Source organism: Alexandromys fortis, unplaced genomic scaffold (genome assembly GCF_014885135.2).
Source record: "Alexandromys fortis isolate MF-2015 unplaced genomic scaffold, M_Fortis_MF-2015_v1.1 scaffold_1, whole genome shotgun sequence".
In the NCBI taxonomy this organism is placed as follows: Eukaryota; Metazoa; Chordata; class Mammalia; order Rodentia; family Cricetidae; genus Alexandromys; species Alexandromys fortis.
The window spans coordinates 14,447,290-14,455,096 of record NW_026067927.1 but is presented as its reverse complement, the minus strand read 5'-3'; the positions used below and the strand labels follow the sequence as shown (position 1 = coordinate 14,455,096).

The 7,807-nt window shown below is 46.5% G+C and overlaps 1 protein-coding gene across 1 annotated transcript in view; it reads right to left on the bottom strand.

Moving 5' to 3' along the window:
• Bcar1 (BCAR1 scaffold protein, Cas family member) overlaps positions 1–2,494 on the bottom strand; it is a 52,872-nt gene extending 50,378 nt beyond the window's left edge. The window contains exon 1 of the mRNA XM_050144094.1: positions 2,360–2,494. The gene's annotated coding sequence lies outside the window, so the exon portion shown is untranslated. The remainder of the gene's footprint in view (positions 1–2,359) is intronic.
• Positions 2,495–7,807: the final 5,313 nt, after the last annotated feature.

Below are 7,807 nucleotides of genomic sequence, written 5' to 3'. Positions count from 1 at the left end.
TTTTTTTGTTTTTCGAGACAGGGTTTCTCTGTAGCTTTGGAGCCTGTCCTGGAACTAGCTCTGTAGACCAGGCTGGTCTTGAACTCACAGAGATCCGCCTGCCTCTGCCTCCCGAGTGCTGGGATTAAAGGCGTGCGCCACCATCGCCCGGCTAGTCCTAGCTGTCTTAAAACTTGCTCTGAAGACCAGGCTGGGCTCAAATTCACAGAGATCCTCCTGCCTCTGCCTCCAGAGTGCTGGGATTATTAAAGGCGTGCGCCACCACCACCACCTGGTTCTGTAACTATTTTTTAAGTTTCTTTAAGTTCTGAAGATTTATTTTATGTCAGTGAGTGTTTTGCCTGTATGCATATGTGTACCAAATGTGTTCCTGGTGCCCATGGAATTCAGCAGAAAGTATTGAGTCTCCTGGAATTAGGGGTGACTGTAAATATTATGTGGGCGCTGGGAACTCGGGTCCTCAGGAGGAAAAGGAAGTGCCCTTAACAACTGAGCCGTCTCTCCTGCTCTCATTTTCTAGCTATTCCTGAGTTTGCTTATTATTTATGCTCTTTTTTTGCAGTAAACACTTTAAATTATGGCAATATATAAACAATTCAAAATTAACCATTTTCATCAGTGTTAAACATACATTTTAGTGGCATTAAACACATTCAAAATCTCTGTGTGGGGCTGGAGAGATGGCTCAGAGGTTAAGAGCACTGCCTGCTCTTCCAGAGGTCCTGAGTTCAATTCCCAGCAACCACATGGTGGCTCACAACCATCTGTAATGGGGTCTGGTGCCCTCTTCTGGCCTGCAGGCAGACACACAAGACAGAATATTGTATACATAATAAATAAAAATTAAAAAAAAAAAAAAAGAAAACAAAATCTCTGTGTGGCGGGGTGGTGGTGGCGCACACCTTAAAACCCAGCACTCTGGAGGCAGAAGTAGATGGACCTCTGAGAGTTTCTGTGAGTTCGAGGCCAGCTTGGTCTACAGAGCTAGTTCCAGGACAGGCTCCAAAGCTACAGAAAAACCTTATCTCAAAAAAAACCCAAACAAACAAAAAGGGGGGTGGTTAAAAAAATTCTGTGTGACCCTGAAAGCTGGAGAGGCAGATCAGTTAGTAAAGTACCTGTGACGAAAGCATGAGGAACTGTGTGCAGTTCCCAGAGCCCACACCAGCTGCTCACAGCCATTCAGCCTCAGAGGACCCAACTCCTCTGCAGGTACCACACTCCCACGCACATTACTAAAACTTTCGTGTTTTTTTTTTTTTCAAGAATGCCTTTCTTTATGTAGCTCTGGCTGCTCCAGAACTCTGTAAACCAGGATGTCCTGGAACTCAGAGATTTGCCTACTTCTGCCTCTCGAGTGCTGAGATTTAAGGTGTGTGCCACCACTGCCCAGCAAAAAAACTAAATCTTTTAAAAATTACACAGAAAACACGATGCTAAGTGAAACATGCAAAGCACAACCAAAGACAAATAGTGTATGATGTCACTCACACAGGGAGCCAGAGATTCAGAAAAATGCACAGTGGGTACCAGGAGCTGAAGGGAGGAGGCGCTTCTGATCAGGATGATGAAGATATCTGGAAATGGGCAGTGGTGATGGTTGCGAGCATGTGTGTGTGTGTGTGTGTGTGTGTGTGTGTGTGTGTGTGTGTGATGTTTGAACACATACACAGCTCAGGTCCTCTGCAAGAGCAGTGTGTACTCTAACTTGATGAGCTAGCTCTCCAGCCTCTCCAAGTGTAACTGGTTTTAAAAAAAAAATAAAGCAGAAAAGCTCTTTTACATATACAAGTGTTTTGCCTGCATGTATGTGTGCACCATGTGTGAGGCTGGTACCCATGAAGGTCAGAAAATGATGTCTGATCCCTTGGAACTGCTTCAAACTTGTTATGTAGCTGAGGACTATCTTAAACCCCTAATCCTCTCATCCCCATCTCTGGAGTTCTGGAATCACAGAGGTGTATCATCACACCCAGCTAATTTTGAACATGTCTTGAAAGGAATACAATTACTGATTTATAAGAACTGCAAGCTTGGGGATGGAGAGATGGCTCAGTGGTTAAGAACACTGACTGCTCTTCCAGAGGACCTGGGTTCAATTCCCAGCACCCACATGGCCACTTACAACTGTCTATAATGCCAGTTCCAGGGACCCAACATCTATGGCAAAACACAAGTGCACATAAAATAAAAACAAATTTAAAAAAGTCTGCAATTTAAAAAAAGGAGCCACAAGCGGCCTTGGGAATCCTCACCAATCATCTGGAGCTTCGGCTAAGTGTCTTCCCCAGGCCTGACACTAAGAGAGGGTGCAGCTGAATAAGGAACCACAATGGACTCACACGCCAACCTTCCTTACCTCTAACAAGGCAAGAGAGCGCTTTCCTGGGACAGCTGAGCCGGGCCGACCCCCAGAGCAGTCTCCTGGCCTCCTCCTCTTCTAGAATGTGACCACAGTCCCTTCCAGGACCAAGCTCCCATCTTTAGTCGCTGTGACAAGTGGAATTTCATTCTTCACTGGAAACAATCCCCAGGGCATTTTGCTTCTGAACTCAAAACAGAGCCAAGGGCTGAATAGTATGCATTCTCTGAATAATTAAGGCTCCCAAATCAGCAGCTGTCACATCGGGGTCATCAGTACCAGGCCTCAAAGCCAGTGACTTGTTCTCAGTGAGGGCAGATCATCCGGCACCTCCTTCAGAGGCTCTGTGATGTCTTCCCCAGGAAGGGGGCAGGGCGCTGGGAAAGTCTTGATACTCCCAAGGAGTGAGACCTCTTGGTGAAAACAGGAAGGAGCTGGATGTAGGGAGCAAGGTCTGTGTTTTGGCAAGAGCCCACGGTACTTGTCAGCCTTGACCTCCAGTATCAGGATGGGCTGGGGCTGGCTGGGGTTTTGGACCCTGTGTGAACTTCTGCATGGTGTCTTCCTTTCAAAGGCTATGTGCTTCTCCATCTGTCAAATGAGCTCTGCATAAGTCACTCGGGTCTCTTGCCAGTGCAGGGGGTACCATTCCTATTGTACTCTGTGATGACAGGAGACGTGGTGGCCCAGGTCCAAATAAATACAGTATCTGCTTCACTAGGAAGCACTAGGCTGTAGGACAGGCTATGCGTAACAACAGGAAGCACTTGGTTTAAATGCCAACACTATCAGCCTCATATTTGACTCAGTTTCTCTGTTTTCACATTGCCTGGTGGATGCCCTGTGTTTACTGATGGTCTGATTGGAGGGGAGACTAATGTGGATATCAGAGGCACCCTTGATGCCTACTAAGTTCTTTTTGTTGTTGTTTCTGTTTTTCAAGACAAGGCTTCTTTGTGTATCTTTGACTGTCCTGGAACTCACTCTTGTAGATCTCAGATTCAGAGATCTGCCTGCCTCTTCCTCCCGAGTGCCTGGTATCTAGCAAGTTCCTAAAATAACACCCAATGTTTGATTAAAGGAATGTCTGGTAGAAGAAGTAGTGGCAGCTCTGTGAATATGAGGTCTAGGTACAAGGAGACAGACCCTTCTGGAGGAACCAGAGATGCTCATTCTTTCCCATTGGTCTGCTAGGAACGTCAGGGCCTTCCTGAGGAGGCAGCCTTGTAAAAGGAGATCAGAGAGTGTACAGGAGTTCAGGGGTCCTTTCTGGGCTGCCCTAGGAAGTGACTATCTTTCCAGAGTCCAGTGACCTGAGCCCCCACCGTGTGTGTGTGTGTGTGTGTGTGTGTGTGTGTGTGTGTGTAAAAGAAAAGTGAGGTTCAGAAAAGCTGAGCCATATAGGAAAGGTTGGGTCAGCTATTCCTCTACCTGCTCTGTCGAGGATCAGCCTCGACTGGATTCACACGTTCTAGGGTAGGAGCATGAGGATTAGAATTATTAAGAAAAACAAAACAAAAACAAAAAGCCCCAACAGAGATAAGAGAGAAATAAGAGACAAAACACAGAACAGAATCAGGAGGGAAATTCAGTGAATACTGAACTACCCCATTTATTTTCTATTTTTAAACCCCAATCCAAAAGGGGAAGGGGAGACAACAGACTTCATTAATATGATAAAAGGAATAATCAGAGCATCTCTGACCTTTGGTCAAGGCGGAGCTGATGCACCTCTGTACTCGAAATACTAATTAACCGCTCTAGGTCAGGACCTCTTGTTTTGTAGCCACTTGTCAACATCTTTGAAAGAGCAAAACAAGCTCGAACTCTCTGACCTCCAGTCAAGGTGGAATGGACTCACATCTGTGGGCCCTGACACTGCTCTGGAGTATGATATGGGCAATGGGCCACACAATCAAGCTGGTGAGGGGTCCCCACCCTGTTCAGATGCCTTCTGTAAAGACACAGACCTGGGCCTTATGCAGCAGAAATTTCTGGAACTCAAAACTGTACAGTCTAGTGTGATCCTGGGATGGTCTTTATCTTCCTAAGTCATCGTAGGTCTTACCCAAATTATTGGATGTGCAGAGACAGACAAGGGTTTTTGTATCAGGGTTGACATAAGCACTGAGGGCCATGTATGCTCAGGGGAGGGGTCCTTCTCAGAAAGAACTAAGCATTCTATTTCAGATGAGATCAGGGACATTCAGGGTAGCATGACATTCTATTTCACAGTCTTGAAAATACACACTTTCACTGGGTAGTGGTGGCGTACCCTTTAATCCCAGTACTCAGGAGGCAGAGGCAGGTGGATCTCTGTGAGTTCGAGGCCAGCCTGGTCTACAGAATGAGTTCCAGGACAGTCAGGGCTAATCCTGTCTGGAAAAACTACACAAAACAAAACAACCAAATAAAAACCCCAAAAAACGAAACCCACAGTGTTGGAGATGTAGCACAGGGGCAGACACTTGCTTAGCATGCCTGAGAAGCTGGGATGGAGCCCCAGCTCACAGCAAAGCAAGACCGTCTGTTGGGACCATTTGCAGTCCTGGCCTCCAGCTGCTCTTCCCTGCTAGTGACCTTTTCTTTCCTTCTGATTTGAGTTACTGAAAGCTGTGTCAAAGTTGTTTACCAGCTCTGCTTCACAAGCACGTGTTGCCTTGGCCTTGAGGATCAGAGGATGAGGTTTTCACCTGTTGGCCCACCTGACCGTTGGGTATACAAGCCTCCGTGATGCTATTGAATAGGGGCTTCTTACCAGTGACTAGAGGGTCGTGTCTCTGTCTCTCTGTGTCTTTGTATGTTTCAATCTCCAGCCCCTTGCCCGAAGCTCGCGAACTGTATGGTGGTGCATAGAGCGCAGACAGGCGTTGTGCGCTGCAACCGTCCAAAGGGCATACAGAGGTGCAGTCTGATAGAATGTTGCAGTGGCTGCAATGCCCCACCCACCTCCAGCCACTGAGCAAGTGCAACCACTGAGCGCTTCCAGTCTCTGACTTCAAGTGCTTTTGAGGAACTGCATTTTAGGTTTACACGTGTGTGTGTGTGCGCGCGCGCGTGTATGTGTGTTGAGGACTGAACCCACAGCTTCTTTACTAATAAGTGTTAGACCAGTGCCATGCCACTGAGGTACTGCCCCCAATGATGCATTTCTTTAATTTTAAAAATGTAATACATTAAAACTATAGGCTGGAGGGATGGGGCTTGTTTTATTTACACAGTCTCAAGTGTCCCATGCCTGCTTTAAACTCACTATGCAGCCTTAATTTTTTAAGTCTAACTGCCTTCCCCACTCCCTGCCCCTGAGTACTGGGATCACAGGCATGCATCATCAGACCTGGCTTTATGTGATGTTGAGGACCTAACTAGGGCTCTGTGCAGGCACCATCCCAACTGAGCTCCATTCCTGTCAGAATTTTATTTCTTCTTCTTTTTCCCTCCCTCCCTTTCTTCCCGTTTGTTTTATGAGACGGGGCTTCTTTGTGTAGAGTTGGAGCCTCTCCTGGAACTCACTCTGTAGACCAGGCTGACCTCAGACTCACAGAGATCTGTCTGCCTCTGCCTCCCAAGTGCTGCCTCCCAAGTGCACCACCACTGCCTGGCCCAAACTTTTATTTCAAAATAGAGTCTCACTATGTAGCCCTGGCTTGCCTGGAACTTGTGCAGATCAGGCTGGCCTGAAACTCACAGAGCCTGTATCTGCCTCCCAAGTGCTGGAATTAAAAACATGCACCCAGCCAGTTTTGGTGGAAAATGCCTTTAATATCAGCACTTGGGAGGCAGAGGCAGGAGGATCTTTGTGAGTTCAAGACCAGCCTGGTCTACAAGAGCTAGTTCTGGGACAGGCACCAAAGCTACAGAGAAACCCTGTCTTGAAAAACCACCAAAAAAAAAAAAAGTGTTATTATGGTGGCTGTGTGTTTGTGCACCCACGTGCCGGTGGTGGTGTGCGTGGAGAAGTTAATAGACAATTTCCAGGACTCACCCTCTCCTGCCACGGGCTCTGAGATTTGAATTTAGGTCATCAGGCTTGTGCGGCAAGTTCTTCACCTCCCGAGCCCATTTTGTTGGCCCTAATGTATTAAACATTTAAATATCCACACGTGATTGATGCTGTCTGTAGTCTGTCACATAAGTTCAGTGTAATCCCAATTATATCACAGGATATGAAAAACAGAGGGAAAATATCCTAAAGTCTATATAGATTTTTTTTTTGTTAAAAGACAATGTAAGATTTATATTCTGTTTAACTTTTGTTTTCAGTTTTTCTTGGGCAGAGGAGGGGATTGAATCTAGACCCTCAAGAGTGCTAAGCATGTGACTTACAAGAGCTACACCCCAGGCCCTTGCTTTCAGATTTTCAATGAACCACTTCCTTCTGTAATCAGAACAGCACAGCAGTAAGAGGAATGCCAGCATGGGCAGACAAGGAGAGAAGGCAGCCAAGCTCAGGTTAGGTCTGCACTAGCCAGGAGCAGAACCACTTCATGGGTTTGACAGTAGTGGCAGACATCTGGTGGCAGGACAACGTATAGGACACACCGCACACTCAGTTTAGCTGGTGCACACTTGGGTCTTACCATCTGTTGCCAATCTGACAGCGAAGTGCCGCATCCTCAGCCATTTGATGGGAATTTCAGTTCTGTTGCTTGTATTTCCTGCCCGCTTCCCAAGCCCGACTTTAGCTGCTTCTTCAAGTTCCCGAGACCTAAGGAGGCTTCAGTTTAGCTCTTTGCTGGGACTCCGAAGATTTGGGAAAGATGGACGAACCTTGCGGGTGAGTCTCAGCTGACATAGGAAGGCCCAGGGCCAGCTGGTTCAACTCACTGTGGTTTTGCTGATGTGGCAGGAATTTAAGAATGTGGATTATTTTAAATGGTATGACAAAGGGAGATGTAATTTTCTCAAATACATAGCTGAAGGCTTTGAAATGTTTTATATAGGTAGGAAGTCAATAAGGCCACATGTAGTAGTTCTCAAACACTGATGTACCTAAAAAAAATCACCTGGTTGCTCATACATTCATTTCCAAGATGGGCTGAATGACAGTAACACACATGATTGGAGCCCAATAATCCAGGGTTAGCATGCGCAGCACAGTAAGATCCCATCTCTCTTTTTTTTTTTAAATATTTATTTATTATGTATACAATGTTCTGTCTGTGTGATGCCTGCAGGCCAGAAGAGGGCACCAGACCTCATTACAGATGGTTGTGAGCCACCATGTGGTTGCTGGGAATTGAACTCAGGACCTTTGGAAGAGCAGGCAATGCTCTTAACCGCTGAGCCATCTCTCCAGCCCCCCCTCCGGCTCTTTTTAAAACGTGAATTCTAGGAATCAAACTCAGATCTTCATGCTTGTAAAGTACTTTACCCACTGAACTATTCGCCCTCTGCCTGCTAAGGGAACCTCAATTGAGAAAGTGTCTCCATAAGATCAGCTGT